The following is a 12,083-nucleotide window of genomic DNA, read 5'->3' as shown; positions in this document are numbered from 1 at the left end:
ATGTAGCATTATTGCACTGTCGTCAAGTTGTTCATCGATTTGCTTGAGTGGGCACCAGTAACGTCTCCATTGTGAGACTTATTGTTACTGTTTTTTATATAGCATGATTAATGTAACCTCTTGCTTATGAGTATAACAAGAGTACAAAACCTTCCAATTCTTTTTGTTGAAGTTATGAATAGATTCTTTTCCACAGAAGACATCTACGTAGTCAAAAGCCACATACAAATTCTCAGCGTTGGAACTGGAGAGATAAAACAACAGGTAGTGAACTTGCCTTGTGTGAGGCAAACCCGGGTTCGAACACTGGCATCCTGTATGGTCCCCAGAGTCCACCAGGAGTGACCCCTGAACGCAGAGCCATGAGTAAGCTCTAGCACCACCAGATGTGGCCCCCAAACAAAACAAAAAATGCTCAGCTTTACTTATTAAAAGGAAAACACAAATTAAAATCACAATGAGGCATCACCCATACCTATAATAATGACAAACACCAAAACGACTGAAAATAAATTAACAGGGGTGAAAAGTAACACTGGCACACCGAATGCCTGAAATTCTAATGTTGACAGCTTTGTAAGTCATGATGCCTTATTAAGAAAGTGTTTTGTTTTTTTTTTTGGTTTTGGGATCACACCCGGCGATGCACAGGGATTACTCCTGGCTCATGCACTCAGGAATTACTCCTGGCGGTGCTCAGGGGACCATATGGGATGCTGGGATTTGAACCCGGGTAGGCCTCGTGCAAGGCAAACGCCCTACCCACTATGCTATTACTTCAGCCCCTTAATAAAGAACTTTTAAAAGAATTCTTGTACACCCCTCGTGGGAAGATAAACTGGTGCAATCTCATGGAAAATATGAATATTTCTTCAAAACTATAAAAAAGGAAATTTAAAAAAACAGAACCAGGGCTGGAGCGATAGCACAGCGGGTAGGGCTTTTGCCTTGCACGCGGCCGACCCAGGTTCGATCCCCGGCATCCCATATGGTCCCCCAAGCACTGCCAGGAGTAATTCCTGAGTGCAAAGCCAGGAGTAACCCCTGAGCATCGCTGGGTGTGACCCAAAAAGCAAAAAAAAAAAAACAAACCCAGAACCAGGGAGCTAGCATAAAGGGCTATAACACATGTGCTGCATGCAGAAGGCCCCTGTTCTAATTGTTGGTACTGCACAGGTGCCTGAGCACTGAGCTGGAAGTAGTCCCTGGGCCCCATGAGGTGTAGCCCCAAACCAACAAGCACACACACATCCACAGGATCCAGAAACTCCACCCCTGGGTATTTACCCAAAGAATAGGAAAATACCAACTGAAAAAAGATCTGTGCACCCCTACAGTCATAGTAATAGTCTTTACAATAGCTACAGCATAAAAACAACTTAAACATCCATTCATGGATGACTGGATAAAGAAGTTGAGGCATATATACTCAATGAAAAACTACTCAGCAGTCGTATTTATTTTAAAGTACTCCTATTTTAAAAAAATGGAATTGTGCCTTTGGCAACAGTATACATGGCGCTGGTGGTGGTTGTGCTATGTAAAATAAGTCAGAAAATAAAAGGCAGTTACAAAATGCCTCCTCTCTTATGTGGGTATAAACAAACAGTTATTTAAGGGCTGGAGGGATAGTACAGGGTAAGTAAGGTGTGTCCCTTGCCCATGGCCATTCTCTGTTGGATTCCCAGCAATGCATTTTGTCCCCTAGGCATCACCAGGGATCAGTTCTGAGCACAGAGCCAGGAACAGTCTCTGAACATCTCCAGATGTGGCAAAAAAACCCCAAACCAACCTAAAACAGAAAAAAAGTCATAACAAAAATAACTCTTAGATTCTGGAGAGGGAACAGGATTTGCTTTCAAGATGGGGAAGAGAAGAGAATGAAGGAAAGAGTAAAGGGGGTCATCTGGTAACTGGAATAACACTAGAATTTTGGTGGTGAGTCTTAACATACATGGATGTATGAAACTGTGCTCCTCGTACTTATATAGTATCATAAACCAAAGGCTAATCAATATAATTTTAATTTAAAATGCATAGAGTATTTTAGAAGGCTTGGCAGAATGATATTGGGACTAATTGTGAGAACCCCGGGGCTATTCTTTAAGTTTGCTCCCAAGTTTGGATCTTTTGTGGACTCACAGATCTGAAAGGATGACTCGGTGCTTACAGATGTTTCTTGCCCCATCAGAACGGGACCGAGACTCTCTCTTCATACAAGCTCATTAGCCCAATCTTTTTGGAAGTTTTCTCATCTCATCAGTGGAATATAGGGGGTCAGGACCCTTACATTCACATGTATGAATTTCACAAAGAAATTTCTGATCTCTTTTTTTAACCTTTAAAATTTTTTGATTTTAATTTTTTGAGCATTACAAAGCCATTCATGATTGGATTTCAGTCATACAGTATTCCAACACCCATCCCTCCACCAGTGTACATTTCCCAGCACCAGTGTCCCTAGGTTCCCTCCCATCACCCCCCACCCCCGACCCCTTGCCTATCTCTTTGGCAGGCACTTTTTTTCTCTCTCTATCTCTCTCTCTCCCCTTTTGGGCATTGTGGTTTGCAATATTGATACTGGAAAGTTCACTTTCTGATATTTCTTGCAGGAAGATAACTTTAAGGTGTCAGCACCGTGGACAGCAACTGTTGAAGAGGTGGTGGGTTCTCAAAGGAGGTCCCTAACAGAGTTCCTAAGGAAAGGGTAAAATTAACACAAACTATTTGTTACTAAATAAAGTAGTTACTCCAAATAATTAATTATATACAATAACAATGCTGTACTACTGTAGCACTGTCATCCCCTTGCTCATCGATTTGCTCGAGCGGGCACCAGTAACATCTCCATTGTGAGGCTTGTTACTGTTTTTGGCATATGGAATATGCCACAGGGAGCTTGCCAGGCTCTGCCGTGTGGGTGGGATATTCTCAGTAGCTTGCTAGGCTCTCCGAGAGGGACGGAGGGATTGAACCCGTGTCAGCCGAGTGCAAGGCAAACGTCCTCCCCGCTGTGTTATCGCTCCAGTCTGGGGCCAGTGGCACAATGAATAATGCGTCTGACTACGGATCAGAATGACAATGCTACATACATAAAAATATAAACAGTCTATCTCATGTGTATTTTAATAGACCTATATTATATTTCAGATGGCAGTTAAAATACTGTATCTAGTAATATTATACAAACCTAACTCAGTTTATTGTGCCTCATCTTTTTTATTCTCCCAAAGAATAGTGGTTTTCACAAATTCAACTTTTGTAATAAGCCTGCATCAAGTAAACATACTAGTGCTATTTTCCCACATCATGTACTCACTTTGTATTTCTAGGTCATAATTTGTTAATTCTCATGATGTTTCAAATGTTTCCATTATTATATCTACAATTAGTAATTTATGATCTTTGATGTCATTTTGTGATTCTTTAGTGTGCTGTTATCCAGATCCATATAAAACAGTGAATTTAATAGAAACAAGTGCATTACACACACAAAAAAAGGCCAGATAGTATAGTGGATAAGGCATTTGCCTTGCATGTGTCCGACCCAGGTTTGGCCCCCAGAATCCCATATGGTCCCCTGAGCACTGCTAGGAGTAATTACTGAGTGTAGAACCAGGAATAATCATAGAGAGTTGCCTTGTTGACTCGAAAATCCAATAAAGATAAAAATAAAAGGTCTCCTACAGAATGTCACAAAATTCAGTCAAGTTGAGCCACAAAATCAACCATTATGACTGATCTCAGGACAAAAGATAAAGGCTATAAAATCCAAATCCCCTTATCTTGTGTCGTAGGTTGGAAGATTGGGCCTCAAGCCTTTGAGGCCTTTCTTCTTTGTCAATATAGATGTCTATAGGCCTGCATTTTCATCTATTGATTAACTGCTTGAACTCTATCCCATAAGTTTTGACATAATGTGACTTCATTTCCACTCACCTCAAAAGTATTTTCATTTGTCTTGTGGCTCCTGCTTTGGCCATTGATTACATGAAGCATTTTATTCTTTAGCTTCCAGATATTTCTTTCTGTGAACAATTTCATTCCATTATAGTTTTTTAAAATATACCATTTCTTTTATTATGTGGTGCTGGAGAGGGAACTCAAGTTTCATGCGTGCCAGGTAACTTTCCTTTCAGCCACATCCCTGATCCTGCAATTTCAGTTCTTTTCAGTGTATTGAGACTTGCTTTATGGTACATCAGTTGGTCCACACTAGATTACTACATTAGTTCAGTAGAACGAAGCTTCTTTCCTCTCTAACCTAATAGTCATCTCACTTCTCATTCTCGTATTCCCATCCTGGTCTTTCTGTTATTTCTTAAAGATACTCAGGCCTGGTCCTAACTCAAAGGTTTTGCTTTTCTTTGCTTCTGCCTGGAATCTTCTTTATTCTAATATTCATCCAGTTGCTTGTCTCATTGTCTTTAGATCTTTGCTCAAAAATCACCTCTGGGGGATGGAGCAATAGTACAGTGAATACAGTATTTGCCTTACATGTGGCCGACCTGAGTATCTTTACTCAGGATTCCATATGGTCCCCTGAGCACTGCCAGGAGTAATTCCTGAGTGATTGTAAAAATATATTTTAAAGTATTGCAGATTTTTTCCAGATGACCTGGTTTCTTTCTCTTAACCAAATCCAAACTACCTAATAGAAGCTTTGGAATGTTTGGGTTTTTTTTTTTTTCTTTTTGGGTCACACCCGGAGATGCACAGGGGTTACTCCTGGCTCATGCACTCAGGAATTACTCCCGGCGGTGCTCTGGGGACTATATGGGATTCTGGGAATTGAACTCAGGTCAGTGGCATGCAAGGCAAACACCCTATCCACTGTGTTATCGCTCCGGCCCCCCTTTGGAATGTTTTTGAAAAGAAACTTCCAAATGTTTCACAGGACCATAAGCCATGCTGTGGAGCAGTGCACGGGTAAGATTTCCTTCTGCTGTGTCTGATACTCTGATCAGATCTGATGCGAGGCAGCTTAATCAACAGACTCTTGGAGATACAAATCAAGCAGAGCTCAGGAGGCAAATGATACCTTCGCTGCATGAATGTTAAGTGCATTGATGCCAGGGCAGAGTGAAGGAAGGAAGGAAGGCTCTTGCCTTGGAGGCAGACACAACCACCAGAATCCAGGTTCGAATCCCCAGGGCCATGGTCCCTTGAGCACTCTGGCGGGTCACTCCTGAGCACAGAACCAGGAATCGCCACTGAGCATCGCCCAGTGTGGCCCCCAAACGCAAACCAAACAAACAAAAACAATAAAGAGATTATCTTCCTGGCAAACAAGGAGAGGAACGGGCTGTTTCATACATTGCTGGCAGAAATGTAAATTGGGGAACTTCTAGAAAGTGGTAGCACAGTGCTCAGATTGGAGCCAGTGGATCGGGTTGATGACTGGTGCATGGGATTGATGCTTCTCAGCTTAATGGATCTGGGGGAACCTAGGGACTGTTTGGGGGACCACCAGGGCTGTCCCAGCAGTGCTCAGGGGACAACGTGTACCACAATGAAATTCAAGTCTGCATGCAGGAATACTCTCCACCCACACAGCTAGCTCCCTGCCCCTGGAAGTTTCTTTTTCTTTCTTTCTTTCTTTCTTTCTTTCTTTCTTTCTTTCTTTCTTTCTTTCTTTCTTTCTTTCTTTCTTTCTTTCTTTCTTTCTTTCTTTCTTTCTTTCTTTCTTTCTTTCTTTCTTTCTTCCTTCCTTCCTTCCTTCCTTCCTTCCTTCCTTTCTTTCTTTCTTTCTTTCTTTCTTTCTTTCTTTCTTTCTTTCTTTCTTTCTTTCTTTCTTTCTTTCTTTCTTTCTTTCTTTCTTTCTTTCTTTCTTTCTTTCTTTTTCTTTTTGGGTCACACCCAGCATTGCACAGGGTTCACTCCTGACTCCTGGCTCATGCACTTAGGAGTCACTCCTGGTGGTGCTCAGGGGACCATATGGGATGCTGGGAATCAAACCGGGGTCGGCCGCGTGCAAGACAAACACCCTACCTGATGTGCTATCGCTCCAGTCCTCTTTTATAACCAAACATACACTTTCTAAGAAGCTCAATAACCACATTCTTGGGCTTCCCCCAACTCTCAGACAAATAAAAACAGTTGATAAAAATACTTGTGTATAAACTTCCAGATAAACTTTATTTGTAATAGCCCCAAACTAGGATGCGTCCAAATATTTTTCAGCAGTTGAATCGTTCAATAAACGGATTCATTCATGGGATGGAGCACCATTCAGCAGCAAGAAGGAAAGAATATTGATAAATGTGACAGTTTGTATGGCTCTCAAGGGCATTATTTGGGGGAGGGGGGAGAAAAGCTATTATTTATTTATTTTTCTTTTTTGGGTCACACCCAGCGATGCACAGGGGTTACTTCTGGCTCTGCACTCAGGAATTGCTCCTGGCAGTGCTCAGGGGACCATATGGGGTGCTGGGAATCAAACCCGGGTTGACCGCGTGCAAGGCAAATGCCCTACCCGCTGTGCTATCGCACCAGCCCCGAAAAGCTATTATTTAAGTTACTACTTTATGAAAGCTGTTTTAAACATGACTCTAGTCTATTTATAAAACATTGTCAAAGTGAGAAACTATAGAGTGGAGAACAGGCTGGAGGTTGCTAAGGGACAGGAATGGTAAGAGAAGGTGGGTGGGAGTGTGAGGAGGGGGGCAGGGGGTGTGCCCATGGGTCTGCTCAGTCTCAGTTATCTTGTGCTGACTTGAAAGCACGCTTGAGACCGACAGTACAGAAGCCCCCCATCTCGCCCACTAAGGACTGCGTGTTAAACTGATGAAAACCAAAACCAGTCTGGGGCCGGAGTGATAGTACAGTGTGTAGGGTGCTTTCCTGGCATGTAGCTGACCTGAGTTCAATCCCCGGAACCCCCTATGTTCCCCCGGCACCCCCTATGTTCCCCCAAGTACCTTCAGGAGTGATTTGTGAGTGCAGAGCTAGGAGTAACCCATGAGACTTGACAGGTGGGTACCCCAGTAACAAAAAAAAAAGTTAAATCCGGCCTGTTTTATTCATTTATTTATTTATTTTTCTTTTTGGTCACACCCGGCGATGCACAGGGGTTACTCCTGGAGGTGCTCAAGGGACCATATGGGATGCTGGGAATCGAACCCGGGTCGGCCGCAAGCAAGGAAAACGCCCTACCTGCTGTGCTATCGCTCCAGCCCCAAATCTGGTCTGTTTTATAATGCCGCATTGAAGTCAGCTTTCTAGTTCTAATATTGCACGTTGGTGGAGGGGGATGTGGGGGAAGTAGGGACCATATCCAAGTTGCTGGGGCCTGTTCCTGGTTGTCCTGGAGTGACCTTTGATGTTACTCAGGGAACCATGTGCAGTACCAGGGATAGAACCAGAGTCAGCCGTGTGTAAGGCAAGTACCTTAACCTCTGAATGTTTCCAGCCCTGTACTTCATTGTATAAGATATCATCATAGGGAATAGCCTGGTGAGGGGTCCAAGGAGTTCTATGCCCTGGTTTTGCAACCCCTTACAAGAGTTTTAAGATTTATTTTAAAACAAAAGGCTAGAAAAGGGGCAGAGAGCTAGTACAGTGGGGAGGGCATTTGTCTTGTCCATGGCCAACCTGGGTTTGATCCCCAGCATCCCATATGGTCCCCCAAGCACCTCCAGGAGTGATTCCTAAGTGCAGAGCCAGAAGAAACCCCTGAGCATCTCTGGGCATGGCCCCCAAACAAAAACAAAACAGAACAAAATGTGAGAACAATTACAACAAATTAAAGCCAGAAAGAAGAATTCAGAAGAAGAAAAGAGCAGACACTAAAGAAAGAGTAGATAAGTTGAAAGTTTTTTTTCATCTTTGTTATATCATATACCTATTTGTATACATAAGAAGTATAACAGTGATGTGTTGTGTGATCCATATCACTATGTCCTTCTTCCCTAGAAAGAACACATTGCCAGTAAATTGTTCCATGGGTACTTAACACTTTCTTGTGTTTGGACTAATAGGACACTAAAGCACCATTTTCCTTATGATTTCAGATCATGTAATCTATAATAATCATAACTATTTTTAAAATAACATGTAGAAAAAATTGTTTTATGGTCTGTATAAAAAGTTTCTTTGGGGATCCTGTATTCATTGGAAATATACTTATTTAAGGATGATACAGTCTTCTCTGATGTTGTAACTTTTCATGACTTTCATATTACTTTGGTTATTCTAGGTCTTATGCGTACATGAAGAGAGACTAAAATTAGCTTGTTAAATTCCAAAAACTGACTATGATTCTGACAAATCTATGAAGTAATTTTCTGAGAACTAGCACGACAATATTATCTATATAATATTGAGCTTTTATCACCGCTATATGGTATCTACATTCACTTACTTATATTCTCTTAATGTCTTTCAGCAATTTTTTATAGATGGCATTTTCATGTCATATTTATTTCCAGATATTGGATACAGGTAGTGTTATAAATTTTACATTTCATTTACTAAGGCCGGAGCTATAGGACGGTGGACAGAGCACTTGCCTTGCATGCAGTGGATCTGAGTTTGATTTGCAGCATCCTATATGGTCCCCTGAGCCCACAAACATACCCAACAGTGCTCAGACTTACTCCGGACTCTGCACTCAGGGATCACTTCTGGTGGGGTTCGGGGGACCATAATAGCTACAATATAGACCCGGATCTGCTGGATGCAAGGCCAGTACCTTACCTGCTGTATATGGCTCCAACCCCATTTGTAGTTAACATTTAGCGCAACTTCTCAGGATCTGATGAAGGACCAGGTTCCTGTTCGCTTCGCTTTCACCATTCTGAGCATCTCAGCATCCCAGGATATTGACAGTATCTCTAGGTCTTAAATACTCTTTCCTGGGGTGAAGAAGAAGCAAGTGAAAAGCAGGTAAGAGAGGACAGCATGCAGATCTGCAGGGAAAACCTTCCCAGAGACCTCTCTGGATTTCTCTCCCATTTACGCCATGAGAGCTACATTAGCTGCTCCACGAAGAGTTTCTCCTGACTTAGAAATGGCTCCTAGTGGTGCTTGGGGGTCCCTACAGTACTGGGGGTCCAACCTGAGCCTCTCTCAGGTGAAGAATGTACTTGACCCAGAGACCTATTTCTTTGGCCTGAAGACAGAATTTTTCAGCTGGTTGCATTGTTGCCCCATTCAATCACTGTCATCCGTTGTTCATTGATTTGCTCGAGCGGGTATCAGTAATGTCTCCATTGTGAGACTTGTTGTTACTATTTTTGGCATATCAAATACATCACAGGTAGCTTGCCAGGCTCTGCCGTGTAGGCGGGATACTCTTGGTAGCTTGCCGGGCTCTCTGAGAGGGGCGGAGGAATCGAACCCTGGTCAGCCGTGTGCAAGGCAAACGCCCTACCCGCTGTGCTATCACTCCAGCCTATCCCTTTAAAGAGTTATTGGAAAATAGAGAATAGATATCAGGAGGGGAAGTAGTAATAAACAGCTACAATATAGACAAGGATTCAGCATTTTCTTTTTTCCCCCTCTCCTTATTCCTATCTCAAGCTATAACCGTTTTTTCATTATTTTTATTTTTCAATAGAATCACGGTGAGAAACACAGTTACCGAGTTGTTCAGGATTGGGTTTCAGTCATATAATATTCCAATACCCATCCCTGCACCAGTCTATATTTCCCAGCACCAATGTCCCCAGATTTCCTCTGGCACCATCCACCCCACTCCCCACTGTCATCTTTTATGGCAGTCTCTCTCTCTCTCTCTCTCTCTCTCTCTCTCTCTCTCTCTCTTTCTCTCTCCCTCCCTCCCTCCCTCTCTCCTTTTGGGCACTATAGTTTGCAATACAGGTACTGAAAGATTATCAGGGATATCCTTTTACCTACTTTCCACACTCAGTTCCTGTCCGAAGTGATCATTTCTAACTATTATTGTCACACTGTTCCCTTCCCTAGGAGTCAGCATTTTTCGAGCATTGTGTGGTCCTACATCCTCTCAATCTGGGGAAGGCACAGTTTGTACTGAATTTAGTATGTTATGCCCTTGGACTACGTCAATGCAATAACATACTGCTTTGTGCCATGAATTATGATTACATTTTTTCCCTCTTGGCCTACATTTGCATTTTCCTAGGAGTTACGGCTTCCTGCTTTTGTTTGAGTAGCTGTGTTTATCATTGTCTCCAATTCTTTCTCTAGCAAAATTGCAAAATTCCAGTTAAAAAAAGACTTTTCCCCCTATGTGGTTAGACACATAAAGTTTCCATTTTTTCCCTCTCTGTTGAACACATCTTTCCTGGAGTCCTTTGTTGTCTTACCCAGTATGAACTAGTGGTTCTCTGAGTATTTAGGGGTTTTCTTTAGCTTCTTCCTGTGCTGGGTTTTCTGCATCCAGGCAGTCTGATTTGTCTCTATAATTTGATTCCCTCATTTTGGCTGCTTATATTTTTTAATAGCCTCCTGGCAAAGAAGCCATAAGAAATAAAATTGTTGAGGCATTGCATGAAATGCCTTTATTCCATTAAAAAAATACACAGTCAGAATGTCCATTTTCCTCACCGTTTCTCAGCATCTCCGCCTCAAACACTCTCTCTCCTGGCCCCATCACAGTAAGCTCAGTTTGGTAGATGGGTTCACAGACTCTATTTATTTTTGTCTTTTTGGGTCACACCCGGTAATGCTCAGGGCTCACTCCTGGCTCTGCACTCAGGAATCACTCCTAGCAGTGTTCGGGGGGACCAAAAGGGAAGCTGGGAATTGAACCTGCAATGGCCAAGTGCAAGGAAAGTAAGGGCCCTACCCGCTGTCCTATCACTCCAGCCCCCGGGTTCACGGACTCTTGCTTTGAGCTATTTTTAATTTACTTACGGTGCTTCTTTATATCCCACATATGAGAGTGGTTCATTCTTAGACATAATTACTATAGTTTGTCTGGGAGTAGGATTTTTATTTTATTTTATTTTTTTGCCACACCCAGTCAGGTCATTCCTGGTGGACTCGGGGACTATATGAGGTGCCAGGAATTTAACTCGGGTCGTTCATGCGAAAGGCAAGCACCCAACTGACTGTACTATCTCTCTGGACTATCTAGAAATAGGGATTTTGGTAGAAAATCACATTGCCCCATTCTTTTGAAAGCATTGCTTCTTGTTTTGCTTTTGAAGATCTGATGAGATTCTGATTTTCACTGTATCTTTCTTCCTTCTTTCTTTTTTGGTGATTCTGTAGCTTGATTTTCACTACAAAAGTTTGGAGGATATTTTTGCTCTTGGTGTTATAAAATTTCCCAGTCACATGCCTTGGTGGGGAATCTTTGTCAAATATACTGTGCTGGGAACATTCAGTCAAAATGCTTAAGTTCCTCAATTCTGGGCAATTCCTTAATTTATTTCCTGAATAAATAAGTGTTCAATTTGTAGGTCTCCTACCAATTGATCATTGAGCCTCAATGAATTACTTCCCTAATTTCATTATCTTTTCTTTCCATCTTTCTCTCATTAATTTGTTTTGTTTTATTTTTGGGTCACACCTGGCGATGCACAGGGGTTACTCCTGGTTCATACACTCTGGAATTACTCCTGGCCGAGCTCCAGGGGCCATATGGGATGCTGGAAATCAAACCTGGGTCGGCCGAGTGCAAGGCAAACACCCTACCCGCTGTGCTATCACTCCAGCCTCTCTCTCATTAAATTAAAAAAAATATTTCTTTACTTTTTTTAAAAGTTTGGGGTCACAACTGGTGGAACTGAGGTCTTACTCCAGCTCTATGCACAAAGATCATTCCTGGTGATGCTCAGGGGAACAGTATTCAGTGCTGGGATTGAACCAGGGTAGGCTGCATGCAAGACAATAATTGCTTTAATCCCTGTACTATCTCCCTGGCCTCTATTTTCTAGATTCCTACAACTCTGTCATTCAACACTGTAATTTGTTTAATGTGAAATTAATTTTATTATATAATTTCCAAAATCAATTGATATTCTTCTTATTATTTTTGGTTTTGGGGCCATACCCAGTGGTGCTCTGGGCTTACTTCTGGCTCTGCACTCAGAAATTGCTCATGGTGGTGCTCCGGAGACTATCTGGGATGCCAGGAATAGAACTCTGGTCAG

Source organism: Sorex araneus, chromosome 4 (genome assembly GCF_027595985.1).
Source record: "Sorex araneus isolate mSorAra2 chromosome 4, mSorAra2.pri, whole genome shotgun sequence".
Classification (NCBI taxonomy): domain Eukaryota; kingdom Metazoa; phylum Chordata; class Mammalia; order Eulipotyphla; family Soricidae; genus Sorex; species Sorex araneus.
The sequence above is the reverse complement of the archived record's forward strand: the minus strand, read 5'-3'. Positions refer to the sequence as shown.